The sequence below is a fragment of the Silene latifolia genome, chromosome 9 (assembly GCF_048544455.1).
Source record: "Silene latifolia isolate original U9 population chromosome 9, ASM4854445v1, whole genome shotgun sequence".
In the NCBI taxonomy this organism is placed as follows: domain Eukaryota; kingdom Viridiplantae; phylum Streptophyta; class Magnoliopsida; order Caryophyllales; family Caryophyllaceae; genus Silene; species Silene latifolia.
The window spans coordinates 52202339-52222170 of record NC_133534.1 but is presented as its reverse complement, the minus strand read 5'-3'; the positions used below and the strand labels follow the sequence as shown (position 1 = coordinate 52222170).

General features: G+C 38.9%; 1 long non-coding RNA gene across 2 annotated transcripts; it reads right to left on the bottom strand.

Annotated features, from left to right (window-relative positions):
• Positions 1–3181: 3181 nt before the first annotated feature.
• LOC141599761 (uncharacterized) lies at positions 3182–7971 on the bottom strand. 2 transcript variants are annotated; one of them, XR_012523922.1, is made up of 3 exons: positions 7840–7971; positions 4821–4907; positions 3182–3383 (listed from the first exon to the last, which is right to left on the bottom strand). It is a non-coding gene; the product is annotated as an uncharacterized LOC141599761 (long non-coding RNA). The 2 variants fall into 2 exon arrangements; XR_012523923.1 differs by lacking the exons at positions 3182–3383; positions 4821–4907 and adding an exon at positions 6202–6403.
• Between the last annotated feature and the right edge of the window lie 11861 nt (positions 7972–19832).

Genomic DNA, 19832 nt, shown 5'->3' with positions numbered 1-19832 from the left:
AGCGGTAATAGTAGGTGCAACATCCTACCTGTTTATTCTCAGCCTTTTCATTCACACTCCTAGCTCTTTCGGTCATACTCCTACTAACCGATGTCACTTGTTGCACACCTTGGGGAATAACACCATTTTGAGCAATCATTTGTGCCATTAAGGTAGCCATATCAACATTGTTCTCAAGTTCTCTTTGAGGAGGCATTGTCAACTATATGAATAAAAATTTTATTTGTAATCTCAAGTATGCTAATCTCATAGTGAAATTAACCAAAACATATCAAAGTAAATCCATTTCCTCTAAATTTTCAAATATTACAAATTCCTTAGTTATCCAAGGGGCTCAAACTAAATTAGCAATGAGTAATAAGACGACACACGGACAATTCTAAATGTAACAATTTAACATTAGCTAATAAAACATTCTCATGCAATGCACCCATCCTACCCCACACTGTTGTTTTTTTTTTTTTTTTTGAAATATGAAAAGTTTTTTTTTTTTTAACTTGTTTTAAATTCTGTAAAACTTATTTTCTTTTCGGAAAACCATTTCTCTTATACCAACTGTAACAGCCCTAAATTTTCACAACCAAAATGGTAAAGAAGAGATGGAAAATTCATGGCTGTCACTCCACACTTAGCTGAAAATGCCAAGTGCAAGGTAAATACAGAGTAACCTTTAAAACAAAGTACATATCTCAAAACTTTATCAAATAATTAAAACGTTGCAGCGGAAGACTTAAGTTTTTCAAAATCTAAAACAATAAATATAATTCAAATCCAACGATATTATAAAATTATAAATAGATTAAGACATAAAAGAATAAGCTATCACCTCCAATTAGAATCACATTAAAATCATTTATGCATCTCAAGTTATAACAGTTTAAAGACAACCTCTCTATAATCGAAAACACAACTACTTGATTTTACTTCCAAACAACTTAAACGACAACAAAGTAAACAAAAACAACTCAATGCTCATAAAACCAGTATCCCTAACCACATGTTACTATCTTCCAAAGCCAAGCAACAACACCCATTATGCACATGCATCATTCAATTTACCAAGCACGTATTACCTACATGTTTTTATTCTATAACTTTACGTAAACAAAATCAGAAATATATCACATCAAGTCGCCTATTCACATGTTACTAGCATAACAACATTATAAAATCTCTTCCATCATACAACATGCTTTATCAAAAATCATATTATCATGCAACAATTATCATCTTTTTCCACCAATTATTCATGCTCTTACTCAAATTTTCAGCTATCTAAACTCGTACAACACTACCAACAACATATATGTATACATAACTCTATGTATAACTCAAACCAAACAAACTTTCTTTCCGTATTTCTATAATGCCATATCGTAAAACAACTATCATGCTTTCAATCAATAATGTATAAAAATACTTCATTATCATCTTTCTCTACACATTCTCCATTCTCCCCATACATACATCCACCGATTCATACCACACTTTGCTACAAAGATACACAATTCACAAGATAAACACATAGCGATCCCGACTCATATCCCATGGTGACCGGTTCAAAATTGTAGGGCGAGTTCGCGACTTTAGGACGTCTCCCAAGTCTTTGCATTAGCTCCTACAACTTCTACCCCGGGTTCATTTTAATTAGACTCCCCTGGTTCATTAGATTCATTGGTTACAGGTTTCAGGATCGTCTCTCTGATACCACTTTGTGACACCCCCATACTCCAAGTGCCTTACCAGGACCACTTAAGGTATAAGAACGTCACCATCTCGGTTACCCGAGGCAATGATAATCAAATGACAATGAAGAAACATAATTTAAATAACAATATAGTTTAAAGTGATTACATGATCAAAACCAAAACTGTTAAACTGAAATACAAGGTTCTCAGACGGTCTACTGATAAAACTATCAAAGCTATAAAACATCGTCTGACACAGCGGAAGACTTCTAACTGCCACGTGATGACTCATCCCAGCTATCCCATACGCGTCATATTATACCTGCTCAATAACTGTTCACCATCCCCGAATGGATCACCACAGTTTTTTTTTAAAAACATTTAAACAGGTTCAGTACTAATTACACAATCAAAGCCACACTAAGACAATCATACAAATAGTTCACACACAATCCCAGTCTCCATCTCCAATCACCTCATAACTGACTACACACTAAAGTGTGTAGCCCTGCCAGAGTACCCATCGCAACAGATACTCCTCGCTGCCAGTGGGGGACCGAAGCTGTTCCCACCTAAGCCCCGCTCATCTCCATTGAGCGATAAATCCATGTTCATTAATGTGCACATCCCTTCTGTGGCGGGTTCCACAGAAGGTGAATCAAGGGCGTGAAGCCACTCCCGCAAGTGACTCCACTCAGCCAGGGACGCACCCTGAAGAACACAGACAGATAAATAGTAACCACAATACAACATCAACAATCGTCTGAATCAATCAACAATATGAAATCACAACCGTCTGAATCAATCAACAATCACTAACTACAGCACAATCATCATACACATCATGTAACTAATACTGAGTAGGGAAACCCTACCTGGAGAGCAATCACAGACTCAGACGATCTAAGCAGCTACTCAGAATCTCTCCTCAACAAAGCCTCCTCCTATACATACATACATACAAATACTACGTTAATCATACAATCATAAAAATCACCAAATTACCCAATTAGGGTTTCAACTAAAATCAATGAAACAACATAAAAATTGTACTAGGACCTTACCCACAATACGACGGTCTCAACGGCGTAAAGAACACAACGATCCGATGACTCTAGCCCTTAGGATTTGCCAACAACGCGACGAGAGAAAACTAAGTAACTTCTTTTTATTTTGAAAGGTTTGGAAAGGTGAAAAGTGATTAAAGAAAATGACGGAAGTCTTTTATATTAATCTCGCGTTATTAGCAAAACCCGTCAAAACAAACCCGTAAAACACACTTACTCGATCGAGTAAGGCACTTACTCGATCGAGTGCCCCCTACTCTGTGACACCCTCACTTATCGCGGAAAAGTAAACCCGTAATTCTACAGAAAAACTGGTAGGATATGTTTGTAATTGGTTCAACTAGCCAAAAACCTGTAATTTCAAAAATTTTCTAAACCAATCACAACATTTCCAACATTCCCAGAAGCGGGTGCCAAAACCTGCAATGCTAATGAACTACTTTACATACATAGCTAATGATAAGAAAAAGTAAAGATACAAACCCAAAATAGAAAAGGGAGACATATGTCCCTAAAATGTATGTGACACAAAAAGGGTTTAAGGGTCACAATGAAATAAAACCAGTCTAGGTCCCAAGGTTACTTTGCTCGCTAGCTCGTCCATGTACCCCATATATGCATCACCTACCTGTCATTCGCATTTTATACAAATACGAAAGCCACAGTCAGTGGGGAGTAACTCCGAGTCCTCCCAGCCACGAAATGTCATAATTAATGTAACATGTAAACATAAGAATATGAATACGAATCACACATAGCCTTAGCATATAGATGCTAGACAATAGTGCTTATCATGTGAACAAAAATATAACAACACATAGTCCTAGCCAGTGAATACTAGACCGACTCATACTACCCTATCATGTGAATCACATAACATCCAGGAATCCAAACTCTATCAACCATAGCCGGCTTGCATCTCACCTTCTATGATTCATAGAATCACCATACAAGAAAGGGCAATATATCAAAGACAGGCATAAGTTCTTAGTCCCGTCAATAGTCACTTTGTAACTCAAGTCTATACCACGAGGTAGGGAAGGTAATCGAACCGGTATCTTGGCTCAGCGGTTACTATTAAGAAAACATGGCCAAGAGACAACACAACCCTAGCCTAAAATCTGCGCAGACCTAGACATGCGGATACACACCACCGCACCCAAGACTCACAACTTTTTTTTAAAACAAAGTGAAGTGAGTACCCTAAGGACACCACCGAAGGGTCGGCTAGTACTTAAGCTGACCCCATACTATCAAAATTAGTACCTGAGGTCATGCCCCAACTTGGATAAACATCCACTAGTCAGGAACACAAAGGCTATCAAGAAGTGAACATATACTCGTCAGAGACTATAAAGACCTATCTATGATGAAGGCCGAAATACTCACCTAGGACCTAGTCACAGCTAGTCCCAGCTTGAATACTTTAGCCCACACCACACAAGACTCACCACACAAGTCAAGTAAGACACCCACTTAACCTTAAGAGGGCAAAAAGTCCCACTTACCAACATGAATTCTAACATTCTATCATGTGAAAGGCTATACAATATTGTCTATTCAAAGAGATAAACCAACAGTTCCTCAATACAAATTCAATACTAACTTCCAATTCTAGCAATTTTAACAATATTAAAGGCTTTAGGGAATCTAGGGCCGTTTCTACAATATAAGAAGCTACTCAAATCAATTAACTACACATGTGAAATAAAAATATAATAAATGGCCTAAAACAAGAAAAAGGCCGATTATCTAATTCATTCAAAATTTCATCCAACCGAATTTTTACCCGCAACCCCAGCCCTGCGACAGGTACGGGTTAAATTGCGGCTGACCAATCACACAATTGACTGACATCGAATCAGTCAAAGGGACCAAGGCTCGATTTTGGCACAATCAACAATACATTACAATTATCACCATAAAATTCATTTGAGCCTATTAATTACAATTTCATTTTGTAAACGATCCTAACATTATTCATTCACCTAAACACTTATCAAACAACAGGCACACATTAACTACTAATGTGACATTAATTCGTCGAGTAACTCGGAATAGTTACCTTACGCTAGCAAAGAGACAAGTAAAAACTTGAGAAAGCTTCTAAAACCCCAAAATTACTCTTCATCTTCAACCACATATGAGCCACCTAAAAAAATTACGTGAAGGGACGATATTAACGAATTATCGTTATATAAAAATCATGTTTGACATAAGATTAATTAAATAGAATAATTCAAAAATATATAATAAAGTGGTTAAACAGTTTAATAAATTTTAAATGTCAAAATGGGAAATTCGCGGGTGTTACAATCACCCCATCTTTTAAAAAGTTTCGTCCTCGAAACTTGAAAGTAGAAATGAACGGTTATGAAAATAAAACTGAAATTGAAATCGGTAACTAAAACATTTAAAAGGTTACTTATCGTAAGAACTAAAATTCTTTCAAAAGTTTCAAATAAAATTTTCCGACAGAACCAGACTCTCATCAGAGGAACGGAAGTGTTCTCGTTACCGATTTCAATTTCAGTTTTATTTTCATAACCGTTCATTTCTACTTTCAAGTTTCGAGGACGAAACTTTTTAAAAGATGGGGTGATTGTAACACCCGCGAATTTCCCATTTTGACATTTAAAATTTATTAAACTGTTTAACCACTTTATTATATATTTTTGAATTATTCTATTTAATTAATCTTATGTCAAACATGATTTTTATATAACGATAATTCGTTAATATCGTCCCTTCACGTAATTTTTTTAGGTGGCTCATATGTGGTTGAAGATGAAGAGTAATTTTGGGGTTTTAGAAGCTTTCTCAAGTTTTTACTTGTCTCTTTGCTAGCGTAAGGTAACTATTCCGAGTTACTCGACGAATTAATGTCACATTAGTAGTTAATGTGTGCCTGTTGTTTGATAAGTGTTTAGGTGAATGAATAATGTTAGGATCGTTTACAAAATGAAATTGTAATTAATAGGCTCAAATGAATTTTATGGTGATAATTGTAATGTATTGTTGATTGTGCCGAAAACTGAGCCTTGGTCCCTTTGACTGATTCGATGTCAGTCAATTGTGTGATTGGTCAGCCGCAATTTAACCCGCACTGTCCGCAGGTCAGTCATGTAAAAATTCGGTTGGATGAAATTTTGAATGAATTAGATAATCGGCCTTTTTCTTGTTTTAGGCCATTTATTATATTTTTATTATTTCAAGGTCAAGTTATTTATATTGGGGTGCACAAACGTGCGTCGGGAGCAAATATGCTCTGATACCAACTGTGACACCCTCACTTATCGCGGAAAAGTAAACCCGTAATTCTACAGAAAAACTGGTAGGATATGTTTGTAATTGGTTCAACTAGCCAAAAACCTGTAATTTCAAAAATTTTCTAAACCAATCACAACATTTCCAACATTCCCAGAAGCGGGTGCCAAAACCTGCAATGCTAATGAACTACTTTACATACATAGCTAATGATAAGAAAAAGTAAAGATACAAACCCAAAATAGAAAAGGGAGACATATGTCCCTAAAATGTATGTGACACAAAAAGGGTTTAAGGGTCACAATGAAATAAAACCAGTCTAGGTCCCAAGGTTACTTTGCTCGCTAGCTCGTCCATGTACCCCATATATGCATCACCTACCTGTCATTCGCATTTTATACAAATACGAAAGCCACAGTCAGTGGGGAGTAACTCCGAGTCCTCCCAGCCACGAAATGTCATAATTAATGTAACATGTAAACATAAGAATATGAATACGAATCACACATAGCCTTAGCATATAGATGCTAGACAATAGTGCTTATCATGTGAACAAAAATATAACAACACATAGTCCTAGCCAGTGAATACTAGACCGACTCATACTACCCTATCATGTGAATCACATAACATCCAGGAATCCAAACTCTATCAACCATAGCCGGCTTGCATCTCACCTTCTATGATTCATAGAATCACCATACAAGAAAGGGCAATATATCAAAGACAGGCATAAGTTCTTAGTCCCGTCAATAGTCACTTTGTAACTCAAGTCTATACCACGAGGTAGGGAAGGTAATCGAACCGGTATCTTGGCTCAGCGGTTACTATTAAGAAAACATGGCCAAGAGACAACACAACCCTAGCCTAAAATCTGCAGAGACCTAGACATGCGGATACACACCACCGCACCCAAGACTCACAACTTTTTTTAAAACAAAGTGAAGTGAGTACCCTAAGGACACCACCGAAGGGTCGGCTAGTACTTAAGCTGACCCCATACTATCAAAATTAGTACCTGAGGTCATGCCCCAACTTGGATAAACATCCACTAGTCAGGAACACAAAGGCTATCAAGCAGTGAACATATACTCGTCAGAGACTATAAAGACCTATCTATGATGAAGGCCGAAATACTCACCTAGGACCTAGTCACAGCTAGTCCCAGCTTGAATACTTTAGCCCACACCACACAAGACTCACCACACAAGTCAAGTAAGACACCCACTTAACCTTAAGAGGGCAAAAAGTCCCACTTACCAACATGAATTCTAACATTCTATCATGTGAAAGGCTATACAATATTGTCTATTCAGCAGATAAACCAACAGTTCCTCAATACAAATTCAATACTAACTTCCAATTCTAGCAATTTTAACAATATTAAAGGCTTTAGGGAATCTAGGGCCGTTTCTACAATATAAGAAGCTACTCAAATCAATTAACTACACATGTGAAATAAAAATATAATAAATGGCCTAAAACAAGAAAAAGGCCGATTATCTAATTCATTCAAAATTTCATCCAACCGAATTTTTACCCGCAACCCCAGCCCTGCGACAGGTACGGGTTAAATTGCGGCTGACCAATCACACAATTGACTGACATCGAATCAGTCAAAGGGACCAAGGCTCAGTTTTCGGCACAATCAACAATACATTACAATTATCACCATAAAATTCATTTGAGCCTATTAATTACAATTTCATTTTGTAAACGATCCTAACATTATTCATTCACCTAAACACTTATCAAACAACAGGCACACATTAACTACTAATGTGACATTAATTCGTCGAGTAACTCGGAATAGTTACCTTACGCTAGCAAAGAGACAAGTAAAAACTTGAGAAAGCTTCTAAAACCCCAAAATTACTCTTCATCTTCAACCACATATGAGCCACCTAAAAAAATTACGTGAAGGGACGATATTAACGAATTATCGTTATATAAAAATCATGTTTGACATAAGATTAATTAAATAGAATAATTCAAAAATATATAATAAAGTGGTTAAACAGTTTAATAAATTTTAAATGTCAAAATGGGAAATTCGCGGGTGTGACATACTCGATCGAGTACCCAACCTAGTCGATCGAGTACCCTACAGGCAGACTACTGTTTTGCGTCAAAAACTACTTACTCGACAGAGTAAGCCCCACTCGATAGAGTACCCAAAGACTCATAAAACCGTAGTATTACATTTATTTTCCTCAGCGATGCCAAGGACGCGTCGTTGCCGATCTCTTATTTTCTCCTTAGCGGTGCCAAGGGCGCGCCATTGTCGACTCAACATATGATGCTTCCTCGCGGAGTTTAAGATAAAATTCTCCGAAGAGTACCTTCGAATCCTTCACCCAGGGGTGTCTCATGTATGGTTTCTTCTTATGGCTGGCGAGCTTCCTTACGTAGTCTAATGGACTTTAAACGACCCTCCCCGATAGTCGACAGACTCTAAAATGTTCCCGGCGACAGGTCCTTGGTTCAGACCCCTTGAGCCGCCTCGCGTCGCCATAGTCGTTAGGTTGTAATCTTCGATTGACCTGATGGCTATACTTTGACTTTCGCCTTGTCCAAACCTCAGTCAAAGTGGAGCGGGGCTCTGTAGATACCTCATTTCTACACCTCCCGCCAACCACTCAGTGATGATTGGGCCGCATGTTTGATACGCGGAACGATTTATGACAGTACATAAGTTCATCGTCAAGAGATAGCTCAAACACTCGAGTCAACCCCTGGGTCGTCATCTACGCACCGATACGGTCGTTTTGACCATAATTAGATTTCATTTGGAGTCCAGGTAAAAAACCGCTTCATTTTCTAAAACCGTTTAAATGTCGAGTCAGAATATTTCGGAATGTTCTAAAATTCTCTAGATATTTATTCTTTTTTAAAATTAATATTTTAAGTAAATATCTACCGTAATATTGTGTTTCAGGGAATAAGGAAGTGTAAATCTACCGAAATTCCATAATAAAACGCGGAAATCTTTCTTGCAAAGGAGGAAACTTCAGGGGAAATGACGCAGCAACTGCTGCGCCTCTTCGAAGGATCCCAGTAGTTGTTGCGCCTCTTCTTCAGCCTTCTTTTCGCATTTTCCAGAATATTTTCGCGATTTGTTTCCAAATCCGTGTCATTCCTAAACTCTTTCGTATGTTTAGTATAAATAAAGGCCTCCGGCCTCCATATTTGGCACGCGAGTGTTCCGCCCCTTCTTTACCTCTCTTTGCATTCTATACTACGCTATTGCCTTTCGACGCCTACGTGTTTGATCAATCGACCACGTAAGCTAAGATCATTCTGAGTCCCAGTCACGTTGCATAGACCGACCAATTTGACCAACTCCACCTTTTAATCAACTTAATCAATCTACTAAATCCTCTAACGAGGGCGCTTTCCACGCATATTCGAGTCGAGCAATCACTAAAACGATAACTTTAGTCAATCTCGTTTCGTCAAACATGTAAGTCTGAGAGTGTAAATCCCATTTTATTATTGTACTTTTATTTTGTATCAATTAATGTAAATCTATATCAAGAGCACGTTCGAAAACTGATTTAAAATCCACCTTTTAAAACCGTTTTTTTTATTACGAAACAGCAGAGGTCAGACGTCGAGAAGAAACGCAGCAGCAGTTGCGCCTTCAGGAAGGATCGCAGCCTTGCCGCGCCTCTTCCAGAGGCTGCTTACTGCTCATGCTCTTCTTCTTCTTTCTCGACTTCCTGCATGTTTCCTCCTTTTCTTATTACTTCATTTTCCTTCGTTTTCTTTGTTATTTCAGTATATAAATCATATTTTAACAATTCCCTTTTAATTACAATGTTTAATTCATCCTTAATCCCGAGTAATTCAATACTTGCGGGTTTTCGCCGTTTTAATTCAAACCGATTCTTCGGGGTTTCGACTTGTCCATGTCGAGGTTCTGGAATCCTAATTTGATACATAAGTTTTCTTCCGGATCTTATTTGTCTACTTTCGTCTTAGTTTAACCTCAAATTTCGCCTTTTGGTATTTCCGACACGAGTTCATCGTATAATCACAGTCATGTAAGCCGCTGTAATTTCTCGTTTTAATTCGTTTTATGATTTGTCCAGGTACATATAATAGGTTAAAACACTTCAATTCGAGTCTAATATCGATAATTCATCCTAAATCTACAAACGATCGATAACAGTGTTGCGATTCTGACTTCACAGCCAGAACCCAGCTCGAGAACAAACGCATAAAGTACTGCGCCTCTTCCAGAGGACGCAGCAGATGCTGCGCCTGTTCTGGGTAACTCTTTCTCGCTTTGACGAAGCTCCTAATTACGGTTTAAATCAACTATTATTCGTATTATCACCTCTAATATGACGTATTTTCATATTTTAATTCTAATTTATTTTCCTTTTGTTTTCTTCTTCAAAATCCCATCTTTGAGCGTGCTTTTGACGTAGATCAAATAAAGCCTTTTAATTTTTGTAATTTTAATTATTGTAATTCTTTTATTATAATTATTATGTATGATTTAATTGTATGGCATTCACATGAATTGAATCTAACATTTACTTCGACCAAATTGTTTGCTAAAACACGTGTTAACCGACATAGTCTAGTTTCACATGTTAGGATTAATCCATGTTTGTTGCATTGCATGCATTACATCGACGACATATCAAATATGAACAATTTCCCTAATCATTAGTAGAGGCCGCTATCGAGGCGGGCGGGATTAGGTGTTTGAATTAAAGAACTTCCTAATACGTACCCTCACCCCTTACTCCAATTATCTCTGGACATCCGTGTCCATTGGCATCTCGAGAGTCATTCTAGACGTAGAATGCTAAGGGTAACGAGTTCTTAGTATTCATGTCATTACTTTGTGTCTTGACATGGCACGAGGTATTCGAACGGTTTCCAATTTTTTCACAATAAATTGGTGGCGACTCCACAAATGGAGGCTTATTCAATCTTTCACCGGTTTCAATGCCTCACAAATCGGTAACGGCCCATGACGTGCTTTAGAAAACAAGGTTCCGTGTGAGAAGTGTCGCCGCCTCAAAACCAAACAACGCGCGGGTGGCCCATGCCCACAATCTTTTATTGATGCTTTTATTTAAGAATGACTTAACCTATACTACGTATAAAATAAAACTGTAAGATGTTATTACTTCCGTGACAAAAAAAAAAAAAGAGAATTTAAAAATTGAAATCATTAGCATTGTGGTATAAAAAATATTTTGTTTAAAATACATTTCAGCACATTACCTAATTCCCTTGATTAATAGTCAGTTGCAATTTTTTTTTTCCTCAAAGCAAAATACAATGACAAGAAATATGAAAAATTAATGAGAAACCTTTAATATATAAGTAATTTATTAAAAAAAAAAAAAAACTATGTGCCGTGCGTTTATTGCACAGGGTCTAAACTAGTTTTATGTTAAGAAAATTACTCCTTCCTATTCTCTAAGATCTTCCACAATTCTTAAAACGGTAAATTCATAAAGATATTCCACTTTTCTTATTAGTCTATTATTTGTAGTTATCATAACTTATAATCCACATTCTCTCTCCTACTTTCATTTACATCCACATATCACCATACCACTAAATTCTACCCAAAAACTAATGTGGAAGAACTTAGTGAATAAGAGGGAGTATCTATTAACATCTCTACTACATAAGATATAGTTAACTAAGAATTTTTACTGCTCATAAACCATCTAAAATTTTTAATTTCGGAACTCCTTATTTTAGCTTAAAAACTATGGAGTACAATTATAAAGAGAAGTATGTTGCTATCTCATTTCTAATAATAACTTTAGGACATGGTTTAATTTTAACCATCTAATAACAACTACCAATTTTAGTTTGAAAACCGAATCTTTGAAATAAGAAATTCATGACTTTAAGATGAATATTTGTGTGAAGGTGTTACGCGAAAAAGATAGTCGGTGACTGAGGCTGGACATTGAGATCGGGGATGGCGTAACCAAAAGGCAAACAAATGAGAGCTTGCGAGAGGTGAAGACTGAAGAGCAAAGTATTGTGGGGTCGTGGCCTCGTGGGGATGGTGTCGGTTCCTTTGATATTCATTTTTTTTTTTTTGGCACACATGTGGGGCAAAGCCCCGAAAATTAACTACTTGCTATTACACGGGGAATAGCAACTCCAAATATGTCTTCTCGAAGAATAGGGCGTAACTCATCTAGAGGAGCTTCTAAATATGAGGCAATAGTGCTCGATGACACTCCTTGATTCGCTAAAAAATCAGCTGCTCTATTCGCCTCTCTATAAGTATGATCTAGCTTAACCTCCCAATGCTCGTCCCGGATCAACTCTTGGCATTGTTTAACAATAAACTTCATGCTATTTCTAACTAATTGTTCCTCGTTGATAATATTTACACAATTGGAATTGTCCATGTGAACTAAGAGCCTTGTCAAACGAAGAGCTTTTGCTCGTTTCAACCCTGCGAGCAGCGCTAAAAATTCCGCCTTCATAGACGTGCAAGAGCCACATGAAAAGTAATAAGCAGATAAGAAGTTACCCGTCTCATCACGGAAAATACCTCCTCCACCAGCTGGCCCTGGGTTACCCTTGGACGCTCCATCCGTATTCAAAAGGATCCATCCATGTGGCGGTGGAAGCCATCGAATAAAAACTTCGACATTCGGATTTCTTTGTTGCGGGATAAAGATATTAAATCTATCGAAAGCTTTTTTAGACAACTCAAGCTGTTGGTAGAGAAAGGACCTTGGTAGCGTCGGGTTCTCATTATCCCGTCCAAATACGATATTGTTTCTCCATTTCCAAATCCACCAACACGTTAGAGCGAACAAGATAGGCCAGTCCGGTTCAGACGTTGTAACTTCGTTACTTGCGTTTTTGGTTAACCAGTCCAAGAAGGAAGGAGCATAGAAAGGAGAACACATAGAGTCTATGCCAACAGCGTCCCAAATTTGCTTCGAGTATGGACATGAGCGTAGTAAATGATCAGTTGTTTCCTCAAACTCGTTACACCTCGGGCAAATAGGATCGTCACCCATGTTCCTTACTACACGGTTCACATTCACCATCAGCCGGCCGTGAGCTTCTAGCCATAAAAACATACTGTAATACTCCGTATTTATAAGTCTTGGGGTACTCTATCGAGTAAGCCTTACTCTGTCGAGTAAGGGTAAGTTGCGAAATAAAATAGTTTCTGACCTGTTGGGTACTCGATCGAGTAGCTGGGGCACTCGATCGAGTAAGGGGGTACTCGATCGAGTGTCCGGTTTTACGGGGAGTTTTCTCGGGTTTTGTTAATTATGCGATTAAGGTATTTAAGTTTCATCGTCATTATTCTAAATCACTTTTACAAAACCTAAATTCCTGTTTAAGAGAGAAAGCAACCAAGTTCATCTTCTTAATCGCATTCTTAGCAATTCCCGGAGTTCAGACGGTCAGTTCTTGTCGTTGTTCGTACCGTTGAGTTCCTTGCGTCTAGGGTAAGATCTATGTACCCTTTCTATTGTATTTCCTTCGATTTGGTTAAACCCTAATTTAGAGATTGGGGGTTTTATGTGTAGTATGTGATGTGGTAGTCTCTATGTGTTGTATGATAGGAGGAGGGTTCATAGAAGAGGCTTTTTGACTCGGCGAAGAGAGACCGTCTGATTGTGTGCATACCAGGTAGGATTTCCTACTCAGTATTAGTCCCATAATGGGATATTGGTTGATGTATTGTGTTTGATTGTTTGATATAATAATTGTATTGTGATTGTGGTTGTGATCGTTGTTGATGGTTCGCGAGGCGTGGCCTCGGCTGAGTAGGGTCACTTGCGGGAGTGACTTCACGCCCTAGTTTCGCCTTCTGTGGAACCCGCCACAGAAGGGATGTGCACATTAATGGACAGGGTTTATCGCTCACTATGTGGAGCGGGGATTTGGTGGGTACGGCTGCGGTCCCCCATCGCGGGTAGGTCCAAAGGGACGATCGATATTGAGATGATTGGAATCGATGGGTTGTGTGTGTGTGTGACAGTTAAGCTGTCCGTTTATCTTATCATTGTTGTTTATATTGATTGTGTGATTAGTACTTGACCCGGTGTTGTTTTGTAAACTGCGGTGATCCATTCGGGGATGGTGAGCGGATATTGAGCAGTATTGAGATGAGTACTCTTGGGATAGCTGGGATGCCTCGACATGATGATAGGAGTCTTCCGCTGTAGCCTTTAGTTTATTTACATTTCAGTTAGAACAGTCAGTTTGAGAACATGTATCGTACTTTTGGTTTGGTTTTAAGGATTGTAACTATTCGCTAAATTATTTATATTAAACGTTGTTTCTTCATTGTTGTTTGATTATCATTGCATCGGGTAACCGAGATGGTAATGTCTTCATACCTGAGTGGTCCTGGTAAGGCACTTGGAGTATGGGGGTGTTACAAATGGTATCAGAGCGACGATCCTGAAACCTGTAACCAATGAACCTAATGAACATAAGGAGTCAATTAAAATGAACCCGGGGTAAAAGTTGTAGGAGCTAGTGCAAAGGCTTGGGAGACGTCCTAAAGTCGCAGGGGTCGCCCTACAACTTTGAACCGGTCACATGGGGGAAGTGTTTGTCGAGTCGTATGTGTGTTTGGTTAACTTGTGTAAGAATGTGATGAAATGTGTTAATTTTTGGGTGTTGAAGTAGAAAGATGAGCATGTGAAAGAAAATGGTGATAGGTGGGAATTTGTTGATGAGATGATAACATGTTGGATGATTTACAATGTGGCATTTAATAACATGATGAAATGATCTCGTAGATAGTAGAAAAGATGCGTAGCATGTGTATTATGATATAATGTGATTTATAAGTTTAGCATGTTAGCATATGACGTAACATGCGGGTAGCTTTTATGTATTAGCATGACTCGATCGAGTGGGACTGACTCGATCGGGTGGGTTTTTGACGATTTTGAGTCCAGAATCGTGTTTTTGGGCACTCGATCGAGTAACTAGGGGTACTCGATCGAGTAGGGGGTCACTCGATCGAGTAGCCTAGATACTCGATCGAGTAGGTAAGAGATCAGAAGGTCTGTTAGGGGTCTGATGCTTGGGTACTCGATCGAGTATGTTGGGCACTCGATCGAGTATCCCGTTACTCGATCGAGTGGGTTTGGGAACTCGATCGAGTAGGTTCTGGGTGGCGTGTTTTCGTGTCTTGAAGTTTAGTACGTGTGTTCATATCTACCCTTTCTTATATATGTATAGTTTCAAGATGCCGCCCAAGAGGACTGCTTTGTATGCGAGAGCTGAGCTTATGACCGTGGATGACATCGTTAAGATGTTAGAGCACCAGGATGCTCTTACTGAGACCCTAAAGAAAGTGAATGAGGATAAGAATAAGGATAAGGAGAAGGAGGTTGACCATTCAAAAATCAGCCTATACATTGCGAGGTTTAACCCGAAAGAGTACAAGGGAGTTGGGGAGCCTAACCTTCTTGATAGTTGGCTGAGAGAGATGGAGAACATATTAGACTTGGTTCACTGTCCTGATGAGATGAGAGTGGAACAGGCTGCGTTCTATCTGAGGGAGGCAGCAGGCAAGTGGTGGGATTCAGTGAAAGTGAGTGCTAAGGAGATATATACAAACCAAGGCTTACCTGCTATACCTTGGGAGGAGTTTCGTAGGGCTGTGAGGAAGGAGTTTGTACCGGAACATGTGAGGAGTAAGTTGAGAGAAGAGTTTGATGGTTTTAAGATGACTGCTGAGATGTCTGTGGCTGAGTACTACAGGTTGTTCAATGAGAAGTCTAGGTATGCTGAGGATATGGGTTTGAGTGAGGAGAATCTGGCATTGAGGTTTGAGAGGGGGTTGACCCCTAAGATTATGGATAAGTTACCCGTGGGAATCCTTACAGATGTTAAGGAAGCTTATGAGAGAGCTGGGAGAGCTGAGAGGTTGGTGGAGATGGCTCAGAAGAGGTTAGGTGGTGAGAAGAGGAAGTCTGAGAGCGAGGGTGGTGGCCAATCGAATCACAAAAAAGGCAACCACAATCAGTCTAAGGGATTTTCTTCTGGGTCTGGGTTCAATGCTGGGGCTTCCTTTGGGCGTGGCCGTGGAAGTGTGAGTAATAGTTGGGGAGTGACCTGCTATAGTTGTGGTGGCGTAGGCCACAAGAGACATGAGTGCACAAGTGCACCGGGATCTTTCCAGAGACCTGCGCAGAGCTTCGCGAGCAACAGACCGGCTGGATCATGGCCAAACCGGGGAAGTCAGAGTTACCAGAGTGGAGGCAACCGCAACGGCAGTAATTCTTATCAGAAACCACCAGCGAACAACAACAACAACAATCAAGGGTCGGGTGCTAAGCCGACCACCTCAGCCAGTACTGTCCAGGGAGGTGGGCAGAAGACCAGTGGCAAGTTATTCATGATGGAGAAGAAAGCAGCTGAGGAAGATGCGCACGTTATCACCGGTACATTCCTTGTTAATGGTATTCCTACCTTTGTTTTGTTTGATTCGGGGGCTTCTCAGTCGTTTGTGTCTTCGAGTCATGTCAAACAGTTGGGTTTGAGAGTATATGAGTCTGTTAGTGAGCAAGTTTTCATACCTTCGGGTGAGTCTGTATCGTGTGGGAGATTGTTCAGGGATGTATCTCTGATAGTTGGGCAAGTTGATTTCCCTGTAGACTTGCTAGAGTTTCCTTTTAATGGTCTTAAGATGATAGTCGGGATGGATTGGTTAGGAAAGTATAAAGCTAAGATAGACTGTCATCAAAAGAAAGTGTCTTTAAGAGGTCCTAAGGGCGTTAGTGTGTCTAATCGTGGGTTTCTAGTCAAACCCAAAGTTAAGTTGATTGCAGCTGTTACATTGAAGTCTTATCTGAGGAAGGGATGTCCTTTGATCTTGTGCCATGTGAGAGATGACCGGATAGAGAGTCCGACGATTGATGAGATACCGGTGGTGGGAGAGTTTGCGAGATGTTTTTCCGGAGGAGATTCCGGGTTGCCACCGAAGAGGGAGATAGATTTCACTTTGTTGAGTTGAAGGCGGGGACGGGGCCGATCTCTAAGGCACCGTACCGTATGGGTCCTAAGGAGATGGAGGAGCTTAGGAAGCGTTGGATGATCGATAGAGAAGGGATACATTAGACCAAGTGTATCGCCGTGGGGAGCACCAGTTCTTTTCGTGAAGAAGAAAGATGGGAGTTTGAGGTTATGCATAGATTACAGGGAGCTGAACCGTGTGACGATAAAGAACAAGTATCCTTTGCCAAGGATAGATGACCTGTTTGATCAGTTGAGCGGTGCAACAGTCTTTTCTAAGATTGATTTGAGGTCGGGGTACCATCAGGTGAAGATTAGAGAGGTGGACATACCAAAGACAGCTTTCACGTCGAGGTATGGCCATTATGAGTATGTGGTGATGCCGTTTGGGTTGTCTAATGCACCGGCAGTGTTTTGTTGGGGTTGGTGTCCTTAACAGTTAGTGCAAGGACTTATAAACCTCTAAAAGGATCAAAGGGCATACTTTGGTATTATTATCAGTTGATCCACGTTTATCAATAACGGTTGGCTTGCTAGATAAGTTTGACGTTATTGTCATACAGATGGCGGTGATCAACTGGTCCCTAAAAGTCACACCTATAGGATACGTTCGAGAGATGTGACGGTATGAAAATACTGTCATGTAGATGCCAAAAATTGACTAACCAGTTAGTCCGAGTTATTTGACTAGTAATTAGTCAAATATGTGATGTTGAGATATTATATTTAATACGGATTAAATATCATGGGCTAAGGCGAATTAACCAGTTAATTCGTAAAATTAAATATAAGCGTTTTATATTTAATTAAATGTATATTAAATATAATTATACAATACTGTTTTGTCGGACACGTATTAATAATTCGGCTAACCCGTATTATTAGCTGATGCTTTAATTTCCGATAACCGATAACAGTTTATAATACAAACCCGTCATATACATTCTAGGATTTGGCGAACTGGACCTCGAGCTAAAATTAAGAGGAAGTGGAAGCCCACTTCCCCATGCATGCACTCGGTCCGGCCGAACCAAACAAAAGGAGAGACTCCCTCTCCTTTTGACCTAATCATCATTTGAAACAAAGATTAGGGTTTGAAGAGCATTCTCCTCTGAAAAACCTGAGATCTCTCATCTCGACAAAACACACATCAGTTCTCCCTATATTGCAAGGCAATCGGAGAACACTGTTCTAGCACAAGGGCATATCTCGGACAAAGTCTTGGGTGTAACGATTAGGAGGAAATCGCTTTGATTTACTCTTTACGCCGCAATTTAAAGGACCCGAGGTTATTTCTTGTTCCTTATCGTTTCTATTGTTTTTATGTTTTATGACGATATTCGCATGTTTAAATTTACGTTATAGTCCTGCAATTTAAGGGTAGTATACGGATATTAACCCTCAAGGTGATTTAATTACAATTTAAAATTACAAAATATAAACCTATTTACATTCTAATTAAAACTGTAATTACAAGTGAAAAATCCAAAACGGAGATGCAAGATCTCAAAATACAACCAAGACCGTGTTCCATCATTACGGTAACACGTTCTACTAAGGCCACACTAAGTTACAATTGATTGTAAAAATTAAATACGTAATTAAAATGGCATTCACGGCATTCAACAAAACGATAAATAAAAATGCATCAACTAAAAACAAATTCATTCGTGACATAATTCCGTAATTATGTTAAATTTATCCAAACCACCTTTTAATGATTAAAATTCGTGTGATAAAACCGCTTCTATCATTTAATTTTAATCTATTATAATCCGTTACTTTAAATATAATTTAAAATAACTTAATGGTACGTGTGTGAACCGTTTCACAATCATAGCGAGTGTACTATATCCGGATAAAGTACATATTGAAGCCAAAAGAAAATTTAAATCAAAAGAAACAAATTTTCAAAGTCAAGTTAAAGATTAAATCCCTCGATCCAGGGACATGAGTGCTCGATCGAGGACGGGAAGAGGGCTCGATCGATCAACTGAAGTCGATCGAGAGGTATGCTAATCAGGAGGTGCTCGATCGACTAAACTGGTGGTCGATCGAGTACCTATATCAGCAAAACTACTCGATCGAGTACGAGGACAACTCGATCGAGCAGCAGGGTTTAGAAGGGGGTCGATCGAGTACAACAGGGACTCGATCGAGAAAAAGGTTTTTGACACGGGGTCGATCGAGTACAACAGGGACTCGATCGAGCAAAAACAAGCAGAAAAAACACTCGATCGATGGAAATTTTGTTCGATCGAGTACAAAAATTTCTGAAAAATTCCAAACCCTCGTGAAACAAGTTTTATGATACAAAACCAAAACAATTTTGATCAAAAACGCATAAAATCAATTTTAACAATTGACAAAAACATGACATATTGTTATAATTTCTGTATAAAACAACAATATGCAAAAACAAGATGATGAAATTACCGTGTAATACATGACACGGTTTAAAAAAAATTTCTGCCGTGTATACTAGGCACGGTTTTCGAAGCAGAAAATCATCGTTTTCAAAAACGTTTTATGAAAAACACATGAAAAATTCACGTGGCTGCAATTTAAGGGTGAGGTGGACCTGCGTGTTGGGAATGGAGCAAGAGTGGCTGTCATCTCCAAGGGGACATATGTGATCCAGCTTCCTAGCGGATTTGAGTTATCATTATATGATTGCTATTATGTACCCAGTCTTTCTAAAAACATTATTTCTGTTTCTGCGCTTGATAAACTTGGTTTTTCATTTGTAATAGAGAATAATTCTTGCATTTTCTCATTACACAATATGATTTATGGCAAGGCAGTCTCC